The sequence below is a fragment of the Dama dama genome, chromosome 4 (genome assembly GCF_033118175.1).
Source record: "Dama dama isolate Ldn47 chromosome 4, ASM3311817v1, whole genome shotgun sequence".
Lineage (NCBI taxonomy): Eukaryota > Metazoa > Chordata > Mammalia > Artiodactyla > Cervidae > Dama > Dama dama.
The window spans coordinates 71,987,774-72,008,382 of NC_083684.1; the positions used below are offsets into that span (position 1 = coordinate 71,987,774).

A 20,609-nucleotide genomic window follows, 5' to 3' on the forward strand; every position below is an offset into this window, starting at 1 on the left:
ACAAGGACCAAAAAGCCTTGCCCTCTTTCCTCCGACTTCACTGGTACCAATGCAAATTTGGCCAAAACTGGCCAGCCAATATTTTGCCATCAAACTATCCTCCCTGTGGCCCCTAAAAACCATTCACCCTTCATGCCTGCAGAGCCCAAACCTCCTTGTAGAAAACCTCTCGCAGTACAGAGAACACTCAAAAATAAGAGGGTCCTTAAACAATAAGGCATCTATATTGCACAAACCAAAACAATGTGTGGCATGCAGTCTGGTCTGGTGACTTGCTAGCTAGAAAAATGAATTGTGTGAGAACATGTCCATGAAGAAGGTTGCCCTTCTCTGTACATTTCATTAACTGAATTCATAGGGACTGGGCTCTAACACATGGAAGAACAGAGGTCAGCTTCTCTGAGCACACTGGGCTGGTGACTGATGCACTGTGTAGACCTGCCAAGTGACAGAGATAAAGTGGCAAAAAAAAAACAAACCTGGCAGTGACATAAATCTAGGAAGAGCCACAGACAGGTTAGAAAGTGCAATATAGCCACAGATGCTTCCTGCAAAACTGAAACTTAAGGGGTATCTCCCCTTGCAGACAACTGGAAGTAGGAGATTGAATTCAGATGGACAGCTCCTCAGTTTCTTCCAGTGTCATTATCCTGAACAGGAAAATTGCACATTCTCTTGCACACTCAAGACCTTTTTCCACTGTAAACTCTATCATGTATAATGAGGCAAATTCTTTAGGAAAAAACTTCCCAAACTCCTGTTATGAATAAAACTTTTCTTGTGAACTCTCTGTTGAGAACAAACGGTGGAACTAGAGGTAAAGGTTTTCCCACATTCACAACACACACAAAAACCTTTCAACATCTGTGAATACTGATGTTGAAGGACTGCAGAACTTTTTTGAAATCTTTTGAAAACATTTCACTGCACTCATACTTCCTTGACCCAGTGTGAACTTGTGGATGATAACAGAAACCCCACCTAGATGTAAAAGATTTCCCACATTCACTGCATTTATAAGGGCTTTCTCCAATGTGAAGTCTACAGTATTCAATGAGAGAAGACTCTCTCTTAAAGGATTTCCCACATTCAGTGCATTCATAAGGTCTTTTGTTTGTGTGAGTTATCTGATACTCGTGAGGAGTAGAACTAGAGGTAAAAGATTTCCACATTCACTGCACTCATACGGCCTCAATCCCATATGAACTCTCGGATGATAACAGAAACTGCACTTAGATGCAAAAATTTCCTACATTCACTACATTTATAAGGCTTTTTGTCCAGTGTGAGGTCTACAGTGTTCAATGAGAGAAGACTGTCGCTTAAAGGATTTCCCACATTCATGGCACTCATAAGGCCTTTCTCCAGTGTGATTCCCCTGATGATAAATAAGGCTCCTCTTAGTGGTAAAAGATTTCTCACATTCAGTACACTTATAAAGCTTTTCTCCTGTGTGAACTCTCCGGTGTATAAGAAGGTAATATCTTTGGATAAAGGATTTCCCACAATCACTGCACACATAAGGCCTTTCTCCTGTGTGAAACCTTTGATGACAGGGGAGGGTGGAACCAGAAGAAAAACATTTCCCACATACAGAGCACTCATAAAGCCTATCTCCAGCATGAGTCTTATGATGATAACACAGGGCAGAATTGAACATAAAACATTTTCCACACTCCTTGCACTCATAAGGTCTTTTTCCTGTGTGAATTCTCTGATGATAACAGAGGGTAGAACTAGAAGTAAAAGATTTCCCACATTCACTGCAATCATACGGCCTTGATCCATTGTGAACTCTCTGATGATAATGGGGGCCAGAACTAGATTTCCACATTCACTACATTCATAAGGCCTTTTTCCACTATGAACCTTGCAGTGTTGAATGAGGTAAGTCTGATAACTAAATGATTCCCAACACTCACTACACTCATAAGGCCTTTTTCCTGTGTGAACTCTCTGGTGGAGAATGAGTATCAAGCTATTGGTAAAAAGATTTCCAAGTGGTAAAAGATTTCCCACATTCACCACATGTAAAAGGCCTTCTTTCTCCCTTGTGAAGTCGCTGGTGGAGAATGAGAACCGAGCTATAGGTAAATGATTTCCCACATTCACTGCAATTGTAAGGCCTTTCTCCTATGTGAACTTTCCAGTGTACAATGAGAAAACACTTTCATTTAAAAGATATCCAACATTGAGTACACTCACAATGCCTTTTTCCATTGGGAACTATTGACTGTCAAACTAGGATGCATCTACGGCTAAAAGACTGTACACATTCACAACACAAGTAATTTCTCCAATGTGACTTCTCCAGGGATAAATGAGGACAAAGTTTTGGCTAAAGAAATTCCCACATTTGCTGTACTTGTACTGCCTTGCCCCAGTATGAATTCTTTGATGCAGACTGAGGATCAAGGTTCACGTGAACGATTTCCCACATTCACCACACACATGAAGTCTTTTTCTAGTGTGGACTCTCTGGTGCACATAAATAAGGATTTGTACTTGAATGTTTTCCTACATTCACTGCACACAAAACAGTGTCTTCCAATGTGGACACTCTTGTCTTGAACAAATGTGTGTTTGGGGTTCAGGGTTTTCTTGTGTTCTCTCCCAGGTTGTAATGACTTTCTCTGCTTTGTAAAGTTGGCTCATACTGGACAATATTGTCTGGCTTCTCCCTGGTGTGAGTGGACTGTTGCTGGAGATGTCCTGAGGTGGCTAGAAAGTCTCTTAACTTTCTCACAGGAAGAGGGCTTTTCTGACATATGGAGTTTGCAGCACTTCACAAACATGGCCCTGTCTACATCATTTCTGAAGGATTTCTTTTCCATGTACTGCTTCTGGTGTTTTTGGAGGTTTGCACCAAAATGAAATTATTTCATGTGTATTATATACCCGAACACTTTCTGGCTGTGTTGTGTTTCTTCATGCTCTGCCAAGTGAAAAATACTTCTCAAGACCAGACTACACTTCTCACAGATGTGATTCTTCTGGGAAAACGAAAGTGCCTTAGGAGTCCTGGCCTGTGTCAGGCCTATAGAAATGTTATGTTGAAAGGGTGCCTCTGCATCCTGTCCTCCACAGCAGCAACCTGAACACACACAAAAAAAAAACCTGTGATGAAATAAATGCAAATAAACATGTCAACTTTCTGAGGAGGAAGCAACATCATCATAAAGGTAATGAGTCATATCCAGCGGTGAGTCTGCAGGATGCTTTTCCGGAAAGATCTATAATTCCACTGGGGAAGTGGCATTCCACTACTTGGCATGACTGTGCCTCTAAGGCAAAAGAATGGTATCCTTAACCAGGGGAAGGACATAAGAATACGGTGCAACACAAAGTTGAGCAGCACATTCTAGAGCTTGCTCATGTGCCAGAGGATTCCTGCAGGACCTATTCTGCAATGACATGAGACTGTGTAGAAGCAAATGTCCAAACCCAGGAGAAACCCAGCTGCTGTTCAAGGCCAATTTAAGGATGAGTGGACACCTCATAGCACATGTGAACCAAAGCTGCAGAGCAAGAAAGGAGGAAGTAAGAGAGAAAGGACCGAGATATGAAATCCAGAGAGATGAAGCTTCTACCTGGGCTGGAAGTCAGAGTATATATAACAGTGGAGTAAAACTGACTAGTCAGCAAAGAATTAACAACAGGACAAGAAAGGTAGACAAAAGGGTGTGACACTAGCAAAAACCCAAAAAATCCCGATTAAATGAGAAACATTTCTTATGTGACCTGAACAGTCCTGATGTCACACCCTCCCCAGATTTCCCAGAAAAGGTACTTGTGAGTTCATCTTGCAGCCTTGTCTACTCAGAACCCCTACAATCTTTGGTGCCCCTGACCCCAGCTAACAAAGGTGCAGAGCCATTATATAGCTTGTCCCTCCTGATAACCCAAACTGGCACACCCGACCTAGCCAGTAACTTTGCAATCAATCCAAGTTAAGGTCTTTCCTCACCAAAACCAGTCTGAAAATTCAGATGTGACTTATCCATCAAATGCAAAAAGATGACCAAAAGGCTATAAGAAACATGAAATATCAAGGAAACATGACATCACCAAAGGAGCATAACTTTCCAGCAAGTGAACCCCCAAAAATGCAGATCTATAAATAACTAGACAAAGAATTCAAAATAAATACTTGAAGGAAACTCAGCCAGTTCCAAGAGAACAAACGGAAATTCAATGAAAGCAGGGGAAAAAAAAAAAACACACACACACAAGAAAATTAACAGATTTGGAATTACCGGGCTGTCCAATGGTTAGGGCTTTGTGCTTCCACTGCAGGAAGTACGGGTTTCATCCCTGGTCAAGAAATTAAGATTCTGCATGAGATGTGGTGTGGCCAAAAAAAAGAGAGAGAGAAAGAGAGAGAGAGAGATCTGAAATAGAAAGAAAATAAAGGAATTAAACTCTGTAGCTGAAGAATACAATAAACGAAATGAAAAATACAATAGGCAACAGTCAACTTGATCAAGCAGGAGAAATATCTGTGACTTTGAATCAGGTGATTTCAAACCATCCAACCACAGGGAAGAAAGACTAAAGAAAGCCTACTGAAGTAAATTATGGGGTGTTATCCAGGAAAATAATATTCGCATTGTGGAAGTACCACAAGAAGTGACAAAGAAATGAGCCAAAGGTTTTTTAAAAAAATAAATGGTTGAATAATAGTAGCGAGAGCGGGCACCCTTGTTTTGTTCCTGAAGAAACAATAATTGAAAAGGACACATGTATCCTAATGTTCATTGCAGCACAGTTTACAATAGCTAGGACAAGGAAGCAACCTAGATGTTCATCAACAGATGAATAGATAAAGAAGTTGTGGTACATATATACAATGGAATATTATTCAGCCATAAAAAGCAGTGCATTTGAGTCAATTCTAATGAGGCAGATGAACCCAGAACCTATTATACAAAGTGAAATCAGAAAGAGAAAAATATCATATATTAACACATATATTATGGACTCTAGAAAGATGATACTGATGAATCTATTTGAGAGCAGCAATGGAGACACAGACATAGAAAACAACTTGTGGACACAGTAGGGGAAGGGGAAGGAAGGATGAACTGAAAGAGTAACACTGAAAAACATACACTATCATATGTAAAACAGATAACCAGTGGGAATTTGCTGTATGATACAGGGAACTCAAACCTGATGCTCTCTGACAACCTAGAGGGATGGGATGGAGTGAGAGGTGGGAGGGAGGTTCAAAAGGGTGGGGGTATATGTATACCTATGGCTGATTCGTGTTGATGTAGGCAGAAACTAACACAATATTATAAAGCAAGTATCCTCCAATTTACACATTTAAAAAAAAAAAAAAGAAAGAAATGGTGGAAACATCAAAGGAACTACAAATCAGTCATACAAAAATTAACGAGTTGGTAATTGTAAAGTCCTGACAAAATTTTCTCCATTCTCTTTTTTGTGCTTTTTGGTTTGTCTGCTTTTTAATTCTTGGTCACACTATATGCACAATCTTAGTTCCCTGGCCAGGGATAGAACCTGCACCCCCTGCAGTCGATGTTCAGGACTGCCAGGCAAGTCCTCGCCATTCAAAAGACACGAAGACTGAGGATAAAGCCCTCATCAAGAGGGCAGAACACATTATAAGTAATATGTATCTAACATCAGAGCATTTAAATGTGTAAGGCAAATATTAATAAACTGGAAGGCAGAAAAGACAACAATGAAATAATATTAGCAGACTTCAATACCCATCTTTCAAGAAAGGGTAGATTAACCAAATAGAAAATCATCAAGGAAATACTTAATGACACTTTAACTCAAGCACTGAAAAAATACTGAATGAATCTTTAGACCACCTGAGCCTAACAAATGCACAGAATATTCCAATCAACTACAACAGAATACATTCTTCTCAATGGACACAGAACACTCTCTTTAAGAGAGGTCACATATTAGGTCACAAAACAAGTCTTAACACATTTAAGAAGACTGAAATCACGTCAAGAATTTTATCCATACATAAGGGTTGGGAACTAATAATCAGTAACATAACAAGCTCAGTGGCTCAGTCATGTTTGACTATTTGTGATTCTATAGACTGTATCCCACCAGGTTTCTCTGTCCATAGAATTTTTCAGGCAAGAATACTAGAGCAGTTTACCATTTCCTACTCCACTGGATCCTCCCAACCCAGGGATCAAACCCACATTTCTTTAATCTCCTGCACTGGCAGATAAGATTCTTTACCACTGCACCACCTGGAAGTCTCCAATAACATAATATTATCATTGTGAATGCTGGAAAGCTAAAAAATATATGGACATCAAAAAAGACACATGCGGGAGGGGGGATCGGGATGGGGAATACATGTAAATCCATGGCTGATTCATGTCAATGTATGGCAAAAACCACTACAATATTGTAAAGTTATTCGCCTCCAACTAATAAAAATAAATGGAAAAAAATAAAAATAAAAAAATAAAAAGACACATGGCCATTAAAAATACATTCCTGAATGTGTTGAAGAAAAAAATAAGAAAAAATTATCTTAAGACAAAATAAAATGGAATCAAAATATGCCAAAACTTAAAAACAACTAAGCTCAAATCTAGAAGGAAGGAAATAATAAACATTAGAGCAGAAATAAATAAAATACAGACTAAAAATACAATGGGAAGATTAACAAACCTAAGAGTTGATTTTTGAAAAGAACCAAAATGGACAAACCTTTAGCTGCACGAAAAGAAAAGATTCAAGTAAATGAAATCAGAAATGAAAAAGGAGACACTACAACTGATACTGCAGACACACAAAGATCATAAAAAACTACTATCAACAATTAAATGCCAGGACATCCTTGGTGGTCCAGTTGTTATGAACCCACCTGCCAATGCAGGGAACATGGATTTGATCCCTGGTCCAGGAAGATTCCACATGCTGAAGAGCAACTAAGCCCATGTACCACAACTACTAAGCCTGTGTGCTCTAGGGCCCACATGCTGCAATGACTGAGCCCACCCACTGCAACTACTGAAGCCCAAGTACTTACAGCCTGTGCTCTGCAACAAGAGAATCCCCCACAATGGGAAGCCCACACACTGAAATGAAGAGTAGTCCCCACTTGCTGCAACTAGAGAAAGCCTGTGACAAGCAACAAAGACTCAGTAAAGCCACAAACAAACAATTAACTGCCAACAAACTGGAAAAACTAGAAAAAATAAATAAATAAATAAATTCTTTGAAACAGACAACCCAGCAACAATAAATCATGAAGAAAAAAAAATCTGAACAAGTCAGTAACAAGTAAAGAAACTGAATCGTTAATCAATTATCTCTCAACAAACTAAGCAACAAAGATATATTTTACAGCACAGGGAAATATAGCCACTGTTTTGTAATAATTTAAAATTTAGTATAACTTAAAAAAAATTTTTTTGGCTATGCTGCATGGCATGCATGGCTTTAGTTTGACAACCTAAGATCAAACCCATGCCTTCTGCAATGGAAGCATACAGTTCTAACCACTGGACCATCAAATAACTTCCCAATTAATAAAAATATTGAGTCACTGTGTTTTACCCTGATACTGACATAATATTATAAACCAACTATACTTCAATTTTTAAAAAAGTAATTTATAATGACAAATTGTCCCAACAAAGAAAAATGCAGAGTCACTGGTAAATTCTACCATAATTTTAAGAACTACTGTCCATCCCTCCTCAACTCTTCCAAAACATTGAAGAAACACTTCCAAACTCACTTTCTCAGGCTAGAAATATATGTCAATACCAAAGAAAGTTATGGAAATTACAAGAAAATAAAAACTACATGCCAACATCCTTAATAAACATAGAAGAAAAAAATCTCCAACAGAAAGTAGCAAACCAAACTCAACAGTGTATTAAAGAATCTTACACCATCATCAAATGTGATTTACTCCTGGGATACAAGGATAGTTTTTCATATACAAGTCAATAAACATGACACATAATGGAATGAAGGATACAAATCATATGATCATCTCAACAAATGCAGAAAAATCCCTTAACAAAATTGAGCATATTTACCTGTCAAAAACTCTTAACACTTTAGGTGTAGAAGGAATGTAACTCAATATGATAAACCCATATACAATAAGTCCATGCTAACATCATATTCTTGTCTGGGAAATCCCATGAACAGAGGAGTCTGGTGGGTTACAGTCCATGGGGTCGCCAAGAGTCAGACCTGACTGAGACACATACACATAACATCACACTCAAAGTTTAAAACCTAAAAGCTTTCCCTCTAAAATCAGGAACAAGAAAAAGATGCCCATTATGTTGATTTCTATTCAGTATTGTTCTGGAAGGCCTGCTCAGATCACTAGGTCATGAGAAAAAACTAATAGTAATAAAATCACAAAAGAAGCAAAACTGTGTCTGAAGAAGACAAGATCTTATATACAGAGGATCTTAAAGGCTCCCCCTTAAAACTGTTACAACTGTTAAACAAATTCAGTAAAGTCACAGGATACAAAAATCAATATGCAAAAATCAGTTGCATCTCCAAAACCTAACAATAAAATATCTGAATTAGGGCAGCAATTATATTTATAATATCAAAAACAATGAAATACATAGGAATAAATTTAACCAAAAAGATCTGAACACTGAAAACTATAAGACACTGATAAAAGAAAGTGACACAAAAATGAAAAGATAATTCATGTCCTTCTACTGGAAGAATTAATAGCGTTACAGTATCCATGCTACCCTATGCAATATACAGATTCAATGCAATTCCTATCAAAATTACAATTTTTCACAGAAATAGAAGATGAATCCTGAAGTTCATATAGAGCCACAAGTTACCTCAAAGAGGCAAAGCAATCTTGAGCAAGAAGATCAAATCTCAAGATATGGAACTTCCTGATTTCAAAATTCACTGCAAAGCTAAAGTAATCAAAATAGTATTCTACTGTCATAAAAACAGACACACAAAGGGAATGGAACAGAATAAAGAACCCAGGAAAAAGTCTCAAACATATATGGTCAACTAATCTTTGACAAGAACACATAGTGGGGAAAGGGCAGTCTCTTCAATAAAAGGTGTTGGGAAAACTGGATCTCCACATGCAAAACAATGAAACTGGGACTTCCCTGGTGGTTAAGAATCCACCTTGCAATTCAGGGGAAGCAGGTTCACTCGCCTATGACCCCACATGCTGTGAAGCAACTAAGCCTGAGGCCATGTGCTCCAGAGTCTGTGTGGCACAACTAGACAGTCTGTGCGCTGCAACAAAAGATCCCTCATGACACAATGAAGATACTGTGTGCTGCAACTAAGATCCAATGCAGCCAAATGAATAAATAAATATTAAAAAACAAAAACAAAACAGTGAAACTGAACCCCATTAACAGTAATTAACTCAAAGTGGATTAAAGGGTTAAACATAAGACCTGAAAGTGGAAACTTGCTTGGAGGCAAAAAACAAGGAATAAGCTATTTGGCAGTGGTCTTCACAATGATTCTTTTTTTTTTTTAATATGACATGAAGGTACAGTGAAAATAAAATATATAAAAAGTGAAACTACATCAACCTGAAAAGCTTCTGCAGAGCAAAAATAAAACAATGAACAAAATGAAAATGTAATCTAAAGAATGACAGAAAATTATTTGCAAGCCATGAACCTAATAAAGTGATGATACTTTAAACACATAACATAATCAAATCAGCAAAAACAGAATAATCTTATTAAAATATGAACAGAGGATCTGATTAGATGTTATATACAAATGGCTAACAAGTACACGAAAAACTGTTCTTTCTCACCAATCCCAGGGAAATGTAAATCCAAACCACAATGAGATATTACTACAAAACTAGTAGTAATAGATAGTCAGGATGGCTATCGTCAAAGAGGTAAGTGCTGGCAAAGGTACAGAGATACGGGAAACCTTGTACACTTGGGAAGATAAATTGGTATAGGCATTATGAATAGACAGTATGGAAGTTTCTCAAAAATTCGAAATAGAAGTACCATACAATCCAGCAATCCCATTTCCTGGAATATAGCCAAAAGAAATTAAATCAAATGGGGAAAACATAATCTGCACTCACGTTCGTGACAGCATTATGGACAATATACAAGATGTGGAAACAACCTAAGTGTTCATCCATGTATGAATAGATAAACAAGATGTGATATACTCACACATACATATGCACATCTGAAATATTATTCAGCCATAAAAAACAGGAAGTCCTCCCATATACATGGATGAACCAGAAGGACATTATGCCAAATTATGTATGGTATCACTCATGTAGAATTTAAAACAAAGAAACAAAACACTTTGAACTCACAGGAACAGAAGTTGTTGCTCAAAAGGGACACATCTTCAGTTACAAGATGGTGCAGTCCATTAAACTCACTGCAAGACTACAGACCTCCAATTCTTCCCCATGAGGATTCAGTACAGAAAAGAGGGAGTGCAAACCACCCAGCCACAACTTCCACAGCAACTACGCAGAAAGCTGGGAAAACAAGCAGTGCCAGAGGTCCACCTGAGAGAAGGCAGAGCACCCCCGTGGAAAAGGGGGGTGAGCCAGGATCCAGAGCTCACTCTAGGTATCTGGAAAGGCTTTGAGAGTCTTACCCAGTGAAGATATGAGTGCAAAGTTTTCCAGGATCACAGTGAGGTACAGGCATCTCTGAGTCTCATCAAGAAGCCTCTATTCCTCCGAGGAGAAGTACACAGCAATGTCTTTAAAGTTTAAACTGTCCTGTCAACATAGGGACAAGGAAACAATGTTCTGAGAACCCACAGTCCATCACCACACACGTCTACCCCACTGTCATCCTCTCCTCCCAAACTCACCTCAGAGGAGATACCAGGACCTGCGGCTGCTAATGCAGCCTTGGGTCATCCTTGGTCACATGCATCACTGTAGTCAGCCCTCAGCAATAATACACAAGGGGATAAATATATGCCATGTAAGCTCTGGGCCTGGATAGCAGAGCCCTATCCCTCCCATCAAGCAATTCCCCTGGAGTTTCCCAGACTATATGTACAACACACAGTCAAACCTGGGCTCACGCTTCACTATCAAGTCCTGAATACCAGGCCTGTGGGGCCATCAGCTCACAGTACCTGTGCATGTGCACATCATTTTATAGACTATCTCTAACATCATCATTCCCCACTCCTACAGTGTGGGGTTACACTCCCACAGTTCTGCCACCTTCCTGCTCTATAATACAGGTTTCACCCTGGACTCATTCATACACCCAACACATAGCTTCCAGAGACTGCTTGACATTCTAAAACTGTCCAGTACCACCCCAGACCTCTGATGAATCTCAGTGCCAGGGAAAGTCCCACATGTTGCATTGCAGGCCTCTCTACCTACTTCTGATTCCTGATTCAACATTAGCCATGTATAATGCAATGTGTGAATCACACACACCCATGACACTCTTCTAGTTCTGTGACACATTGTTTGATCATCTGTCCCCTCAACAGTCACAACCATCTACTCAACCCTCCTTAAAATCTCAGCCCTTACAGTCTCCCTGCAGCATGATGACTCTTGACTACGTTTACCACAGACCTTATCCTCCAGCAAGACTAAAACACTCTAGGCTCCATCAAGGTTCACTGCACAATTCTAGTGAATCTGGATAATATTAAGTTAGCAGGAGCACTGCCCTCGGTGCCAATTTGTTTCAATTATTTCTCTGCCTCCCAAGCCACGTATCTTTTTTTTTTTTTTTTAATATTTCAAGCTTTTTATTTTCTATTGGAGTATAGCCGATTAATAATGCTGTGACAATTTCAGGTGGTACAGTGGTTAAGAATCCGTCTGCCCAAAAAAAAAAAAAAAAAAAGAATCCGTCTGCCAACGCAGGGGTCACAAATATCATTCCTGGTCCGGGAAGACTACTACAAGCCATTGAGAAACTAAGGCCATGCTCCACAACTACTGAAGCCTGCTAGTTCTAGTGCCTCAGCTCTGCAACAAGAGAAGCCACCACAATGAGAAGACCAATCACCTCAAGAAAGAGTAAACCCCACTTGCCACAACTAGAGAAAGCCCACTTACAGCAACAAACACCCAGCACAACCAAATATAACTTAAAAAAAAAAAAAAAAAAGACCCGATTACCAGACCCCCTGCTGTTTGTTCTTAAATGAAAAAATGAAGGCCTGCTGTACCCTGCTCCCAGTTCACATATGCCTCCAAGTATTTGCACATGCTATCTGTTCCCGGGAAAACCTTCCATACTAGTTTATATTAGTCATCAGGAAACAGAACATGTGTATGTTACCCTTGTTCTGCAGTCAGGACCCAGAGTTGGATTCAGGTCCTCACATTCAAGAGCTGAGATTATATCAAGGCAAGTCTCTGGACACAATACCCTGACACTCTATAAAGTGAAAGTGAAAGTCACTCAGTCGTGTCCGACTCTTTGCGACCCCATGGACTATATGATCTATGGAATTCTCCAGGCCAGAATACTGGAGTGGGCAGCCCTTCCCTTCTCCAGGGATCTTCCCAACCCAGGGATCAAAGCCAGGTCTGCCATATTGCAGGCAGACTCTTTATCAGCTGACCACTCTCTATGGGTGGTATCAATACCAGTGAGGGACTGGGACACCATCTCCTGCCTTGTGTAGGATCCCTAAGCGCTTTTCCAACCTTCAGAACCTGGAGGAAGAGGAAGGCAACTGTGGCTGGGCTCCAAGTATGCAGGACTCCCCTGGATCCCCACCAGGCCTTGAACCTGGACTTGGGGTTAACTTACTAACCTCTGTGTTTCAGTCCTCAGAGCAGACTCTTATCAGATCCCTGACCTTGGAAAATGATGCTATTTCTCTTTGCCGCAATCTGTTCGTCAACCACCTCCAATCTGTTCCCTCTCTGAGCAGGATTTTGATGACCTTTAAAACTCTAACACATATGGGATTTCTCTGGTAGCTCAGTAGTAAAGAATCTGCCTACCAATGCAGGGGACACAGGTTTGATCCCTGGTCTGGGAAGATATCACATGGCGCAGAGCAACACACCACAACTACTCACTCCAGCTACAGCCGGAGTTCTGCCAACAAGTGAAGCCACCCCCACACTCTGCAACTAGAGAAAGCCCTCCAGCAGCAAGGAAGAGCCCAGTGGGCGGAAACGAAGACCCAATGCAGTGTAACAACAACAACAAACCCCTAACACATAAGTGTCCCTCTTCTGTCCACTAGGCTCCACCGCCTCCAGGTCAAGCAGAAAAAGAAACAACCTCTCTGCCAGTTCAGGTACACTCCCTCAACTCGGCCTCCTGGAGACAACGGTCGGAATCCAGGTTTCCCAAACCCACCCGCCTCAGTCCGACCTCCAGGCCTCTGCACCTGCAGGTACCTGTGCCCATCACCCTCTCCCAGGCGTCATCACGCTGTCTGTCAGACATAGGGACCACCTACGACCGCCTCACCATCCTGGAGTCTGGGGCCTGGGCAACCGGCCCATGAGCAGGCGCCCTGCACTCAGGGCTTAGTGTCTGGTGGGGTGAAGGCGGTGAGAGCCCAGCGGGCCAGCGTTACCTGGAGGTGGGTCCCTCAGCGCGTCACCGCCATCAGACTCTGGCCGGAGCGGCAGGGGGACGCGGGCAGGGACTTTCCTCTCCCCGGCCTGGCGCAGGGCACCCCGGTCGCCGTTGCAGAACCTCAGAGTCCACTATGTGGCGCAGGGACAGTGCCTGCTCTCGCGCTTTTTAGATCCGGTCACGCGGTCCGGAATCAGCGTGCCCCCAATCAGGAAACTCACAGCAGTTTAAAATGGCCGCTAAAAGCAGGATACCGGAAGTCCCGCCCCAATGGGCCCGATGTGAAGAATTTCCCCGGAAATGCATTTATGTGGCTCTTCCTTCCTGGGCGCAGGATCTTCCGGGTAATATTGTTCTCATGACTTTAGCGATTACCAGAAAGTGTGTTCTCCTTTCTGACCAACCAGAACCTGCTCCAATTGGCACCCGGAAGGATGCTGGAAAACAGTCATCTTACCTTGAGGAAGGAAGGGCTCTGTTTCTTGTTAAATGCAGCAAAGTGACAAAATTTTAGACTTCCTGAAGCTCAATCAGCTCCCAGAAGATAAAAATAATGAGGTTGTCAACTACAGATTGGCACTTGCCATGGTACTTGCCGCCTACCTCTACAAGGATTAAATCGTGTGCTGCTCCAGCTGTTGACTTCAACACCCTCTGAAAGTAGTTCTGAGTGGAAAGCAGAAATGAAGCATTCTATGCTGGGGGTGGCGGGGAGCAAACTGGCAGGACAGGTCTTCAGTTAGATGTTCTCAGGAGCAGATTTTATGAGCCCAATTCTTATATCGCCTCATATTTAGACAAGCACTAAAATCCTTCATGGTGATAACTGTTTCCTTATGACTCAGAAATCTTCCTGAAATTAGCAGAAACCTTCTCATAAAAATATGCGCTTGATTGCATGTACTCTCCCTTCACCAAAATCACATATACACTGACCTTACCCCCACCTCTTTAGAGCATTTTCTCAGAGTTATCTGAGGTGCTGTCTCCTGGGGTTCAGTCCTCACTTAGCCCCCAAATAAAAATTAACTTGCAACTCTCCCTTTCCTTCTTTTTTAAGTCAGTAAGATGTGCTCAAATGTCCTCTAAATGGCCATATTACTCTAGAGCCATTCAGATATAAGTCAGCAAGTTCAGTTCAGTTGCTCAGTCGTGTCAGACTCTTTGTGACCCCATGGACTGCAGCACTCCAGGCTTCCCTGTCCATCACCAACTTCGGGATCTTGCTCATACTCATGACCATTGAGTTGGTGATGCTACCCAACCATCTCAGCCTCTGTCGCCCCCTTTTCCTGCCTTAATCTTTCCCAGCATCAGGGTCTTTTCCAATGAGTGAGTTCTTTGCATCAGGTGGCCAAAGTATTGAAGTTTCAGCTTCAGCATCAGTCCTTCCAATGAATATTCAGGACTAGTCTCCTTTAGGATGGACTGGTTGGATCTCCTTGCAGTCCAAGGGACTCTCAAGACTCTTCTCCAACACCACAGTTTAAAAGCATCAATTTTTTGGCACTCAACTTTCTTTATGGTCCAACACTCACATCTATATATGACTACTGGAAAAAACCACAGCTTTGATTAAACAGATCTTTTTTGGCAAAGTAATGTCTCTGCTTTTTAATATGCTCTCTAGGTTTGTCATAGCTTTTCTTCCAAGGAGTGTCATTTAATTTCATGGCTGCAGTCACCATCTGCAGTGATTTTGGAGCCCCCCAAAATAAAGTCTCTCACTGTTTCCAATGTTTCTCGATCTATTTGCCATGAAGTGATGGGACCAGATGCCATGATCTTAGTTTTCTGAATGTTGAGTTTTAAGCCAGCTTTTTCACTCTCCTCTTACACTTTCATCAAGAGGCTCTTTAGTTCTTCTTCACTTTTTGCCATAAGGGTGGTGTCATCCGTATCTGAGGTTATTGATATTTCTCCCAGCAATCTTGATTCCAGCTTGTGCTTCATCCAGCCCAGCATTTCTCATGATGTACTCTGCATATAAGTTAAATAAGCAGGGTGTCAATATACAGCCTTGACATACTCCTTTCCCGATTTGGAACCAGTCTGTTGTTCCATGTCCAGACCTAACTGTTGCTTCTTGACCTGCATACAGATTTCTCAGGAGACAGGTCAGGTGGACTGGTATTCCCATCTCTTGAAGAATTTTCCACAGTTTGTTGTGATCTACACAGTCAAAGTCTTTGGCATAGTCAATAAAGCAGAAGTTTTTCTGAAACTCTTTTTTTGCTTTTTTGATTATCCAATGGATGTTGGCAATTTGGTCTCTGGTTCCTCTGACTTTTGCCTTTTCAAAATCCAGCTTGAACATCTGGAAGTTCACAATTCACATACTGTTGAAGCCTATCTCGGAGAATTTTGAGCATTACTTTGCTAGCATGTGAGATAAATGCAATTGTGCTCTTTGGCATTGCCTTTTTCTGGGATTGGGATGAAAACTTACCTTTTCCAGTCCTGTGGCCACTGCTGAGTTTTCCAAATTTGCTGGCATATTGAGTGCAGCACTGTAACAGCATCATCTTTTAAGATTTGAAATAGCTCAACTGGAATTCCATCACCTCCATTAGCTTTGTTTGGAGTGATGTTTCCTAAGGCCCACTTGACTTCACTGTCCAGGATGTCTTCTAAATGGCCTCTCAATGGCCATATTATTCTAGAGCCATTCAGATATGAGTCAGCAAGTAGCTGGACACATTATATAATTGTTCTTGAAATCCATGTACTGAAGCTGTAGTCTGTTTTCTGTGTTGTATTATGACTGGCTATGAGCAAGAGAAAACAGTCTATACAGGGTCATGACTGGGGAGAAAGAAGATGGATATTCTAAATTAGGTGGTCAAGCAGGAGTTTTACTTCCGGTTCCACAACAAAGCTTCTTTCTTGCCTACAGAATTAGGTATTGTGTCCTATCCACCGAGAAACACTTTCATCCGTATATTATCTCTTATTCCACTTCCTAACATAAACTCAATTCCTTTTAGTGAACAGATATCCATCTCAAACTGAGAGCAACTGAACTAATGTTATTTTGGTATGGGTCAGTAGCTGCAACTTTCAGAGTCGCAGCACGTATGGAAGGGAGTATCTGAACACTTATATAAAGGAAGGCATCTTAAGCTTATGAGGTCGTCTCCTTGCTGGTAAGTGACTATCATTTTCCAGTGACTGCAGGCACACTTCTTTACGGGGTGGGGGTAAGGAGGGGAGGGAGGCGGGGGTGGGGAATGAGATAATATCAGAAAAAATTTTGACATGCAAGTTTCAGAAAGTTATTTGTGTTGTTATTCAAAGACAGTAGCTGATACCGCGCTGGGGATACAGCAAGTGATGTTGAAGACATCAGAGAATTTTCAGTAGTGCTTTTATTCTTGAAAGCATTAATACCAGCTTGGAGAAAGAACTGACATGGACCTTAAGACTAGCTAAACTAGGACTTCCCTGATGGTACATTAATAAGAATCTGCCTGCCACAGCAGGGGACATGGATTCCACCCCTGGTCCGGGAAGATATCTACATGCCTCAGGGCAAGCAGGCCGGTGTGACACAACTATTGCGCCTCTGCTCTGCAACAAGAGAAGCTCCTGCTCGCTGAAACTACAGAAAGCCAGTGAACAGCAAGGAAGACCCAGTGCAACCAAAATAAATGAATTTTAAAAAAATCTTAATTAATTTTATTTTTTAAAAAGTAGCCAAAACTAGTAAATGTGAACAAGAATTTGGAGTATCATGTTTATTCACGGTTCTAGTAAATTTTCATTAAGCAGAATACACAGTGTGAGGCACTGCTTTAAGTGTATGGAAACCACGACAGAGAAAAACCTGTTCTTTTTTCATACAGCTTACATTCTTCAATGAACACAGAAAGGAAACATGAAAGAAAAAGTGTGTAATTTTACAGTAAGTTTTAATGTGATATTAGAAAGTTCAAAGACTCATCTACATATCATCTAACTCAGATATGACTGAGACTTAATGTACGATTAACCCTGAGGCAAAATTGCTCTCCACATGTAAAACCAAGGGTTTCATGCTTCGAAAATGTAATACTGAAACAGGCAAAAGACAGACATTTCCATTACAGAAGGGGGAAGTGGGATATACAGGAGTGAGGAGTGAGCGTTGTTAGTGTGAACCATTGTTGTGGTTGTGGAAGAAGCGAACTTTGGAATCACTTTTTAAAACAAGACAGCCTGGTTTTTCTGATTGTGAGAGAAAGAAAGATGGGAGTCAGGTTTTGACATCAAGATTTTTGGTGTTGGGAGGTGGAAGTACAGAACCTCCATCAACAATGTTGGGTGTTCTGTAGTGGTAATAATTCTCATTGGGGTATCAGCAGTTTCCTTTTGAGGGTATATTTCAGAAAACAAAAGAATGGGGTTATTTAGCAGGTAACCAGATACACAGGTCTGGAACTATGGGGAGGATCTCTAGATGGACACATCTACAAAACTTGGTGGACAGTGTGTGGACCAGGGTGAGGTTCTATTAATATTAGTAGGAGGAATCCTGAACATGATGATAATGCCAATAGTAAATCAGAGACAGGTGAGTGGGTGCCACAAGTGCATCTCATCTATAGCTTGGGTACAAAAAACTAGGTATAAAATAAACTACGAGGATATACTGTACAACACGGGGAATATGGCCAATAGTTTTCAATAACTATAAATGTAGTATAATCTTTAAATTTATGACTCACTATACTGTACACCTGTAGCTTTTATAATAAAAATGTAAAAAAAATTTTTAATAAACTAAGGTTTGCAAGTCATTACAAAACTAAGCCCCAATTTAAGGCCATAAAATATACTTTTGATTTTTGAAATGAAAGTACAAACAGAGAGTTCCCTGGTGGCCTAGTGATTAGGATTCTGAGTTTTCACTGCTGCAAAAAAATACAAAATCATTCATATGACAAAAATGACTTGTATAAAACAAACAAACAAACAAAACTGTATTTTCAGTATCCATAAAACATTGGGCAATATTTTGTAACAGGCAATTTTTGTGAAAACTATCCAAATACTATACAAAATGATAATTTGTGAAAAATTCATTTTGATTTCAAATTTTACCTATAACCAGACAGAATTAAGGTGGCCTGATAATTTAAAAATGTTTCCAAAACACTCTGACTATAGAATACTTACACCATTATAATACTTATTACTTTATCACATACTTTCATCAGTCTCATTTCATTGAATTTTTAAAAAGGCTTATGTGGAACCTTTCCAGTACAATCAAATGAATATTCATTGAGATAAGAATGCTTTCTGTCTTTCTAAGCAGTTATCTGTGGTTTATATCATCTTAGATTAAAATTTTATTTTTAAATAAGTAAAACTTGCATTGACTTTCAGGGGAAAGAAAAAACATACTCTAACAGAATTGGTAACTTCGCATTTCAGCATAATAAATGAAATTTGTTTAAAGAGGATCTGAAGAGAATTAATTTACCAGCTAGGACAAATAGAGAGAAGCCATCTCTCAGGACAGTTGAAAAAGAATCAAAATGCTTCTGTGGTAATCCATCAATTGTTGAGTGTGCTCTCAATCTCCAGAGTCAATGGATTCAGGAAAAATAAGCTATAACCATGAACACATATAGACTGCGTAAAATTTCACAGTATATTTATATGGCATTTATATTAATTTACATGGCACTCTATAAAATGCAACAAAATAAGGATATAACTAATACAATAAAAAAGAATAAATTAGTTAAGTACAATAAGAGAATTGAGAAAAGGAGAGTTACAAAAATATTTTATATAACATTTTTAAAATAAATGGCACATCCATGTTCAAAATACAAAGCCTGGAATTTTGGTGTAAGTGCTCAGTGTTGTTATCTTTATTGATCCTCCCAGGGCCAAAGCTAACACCTCAATGTCAAAGTCAGCCAAATGAGGCTCAGGAAGCTTTAGCAAGTTTCCCAGATTACTTCCCACTGGCAAATCCACACTGAGACCTCACTAACCAGCAGCCCCCTCCTCGATGCAGACAAGTCCCTGCGGGCTGACCCAGATCAAGAATTGTGGGAAGCCCCATTTATTTCTGACATGCATGCACCCAGGGATAGAGGAGTCTGAGGATATCAGGGAGAACTAAAGTTTCCTGGCACCAGGATCTCACCTGTAGAAGGAGCTGCATGGGAATCGACAGCTCCCCTCTTCACATCTTTCAGTGGATCAGAGGCAGGGCAGCTCCTAATCTCCATTTTACATAAAAGGAAAAGGGCTTGGGGAAGAGTGTTTGCCTGTGGGTCCTTGAATTGATCAGGGATACAAAATTTAAACTCAGGTAGCCTGGATGAGGACTTGAGGAGTCTGACCATTGACCTCCATTCCCTCCCAACCAGGCTTTGGGACTCAAAGTAAAGACCAGTCCATCTTGATGAAACCTTGTCCCCATCTCTAATTCACCAATTTCTATGGTGATAGAACCAAGAAAAAGCGCAAGCATTATAAAGAAAGGCTTTATTGTATTCTTAAGTGACTAAACTCAAGAATGTGATAGAAAATATGTTAACAGTGCAGGTAAAATTTGAAAGCATATGTCTAAGCATCCACTGCACTGTGAACACTGAAAAAAAAAAAAAAAAAAAACAACTTTTCAGGTTAGAAAATTCTGCCAGTATTGAAAAGTTACTCCATAAAGCAAATCACTCACAATATTAAAAGATGAGTGAAATTCCAACATACATCTTTGTGGTTTTGTTGTCCTATTTGTTAAAGGAAAACAGCCAAAGGCCAACAAAGAAAAAGATTTAAGCAGACATTTTAACAAAGATACATAGCTAGGAAATGGACATCTGAAAAACTGCTCATCATGAATCCTTACAGAAACTCAATTAAAACAAAAAGTGATACACCTCTAAAAAAAAAAAAAAAAAAAAAAGCTAAAATTAAAGCAATCGATAAACCAAGTATTCAGAATATGGGCGAAGTGGAATTCTCAATATATTGCTGGTAAGATGCAAAAGGCACAATCATTTTTAGATCACAATGTTAGCTTCTTCAAAAGTA

The 20,609-nt window shown here is 40.1% G+C and overlaps 1 long non-coding RNA gene across 1 annotated transcript; it reads right to left on the reverse strand.

The window, feature by feature from the left end:
• Window positions 1-1,134: 1,134 nt before the first annotated feature.
• Window positions 1,135-13,741, reverse strand: LOC133054998 (uncharacterized). Its single transcript, XR_009692555.1, has 3 exons — window positions 13,570-13,741; window positions 10,636-10,762; window positions 1,135-3,094 (listed from the first exon to the last, which is right to left on the reverse strand). It is a non-coding gene; the product is annotated as an uncharacterized LOC133054998 (long non-coding RNA).
• Between the last annotated feature and the right edge of the window lie 6,868 nt (window positions 13,742-20,609).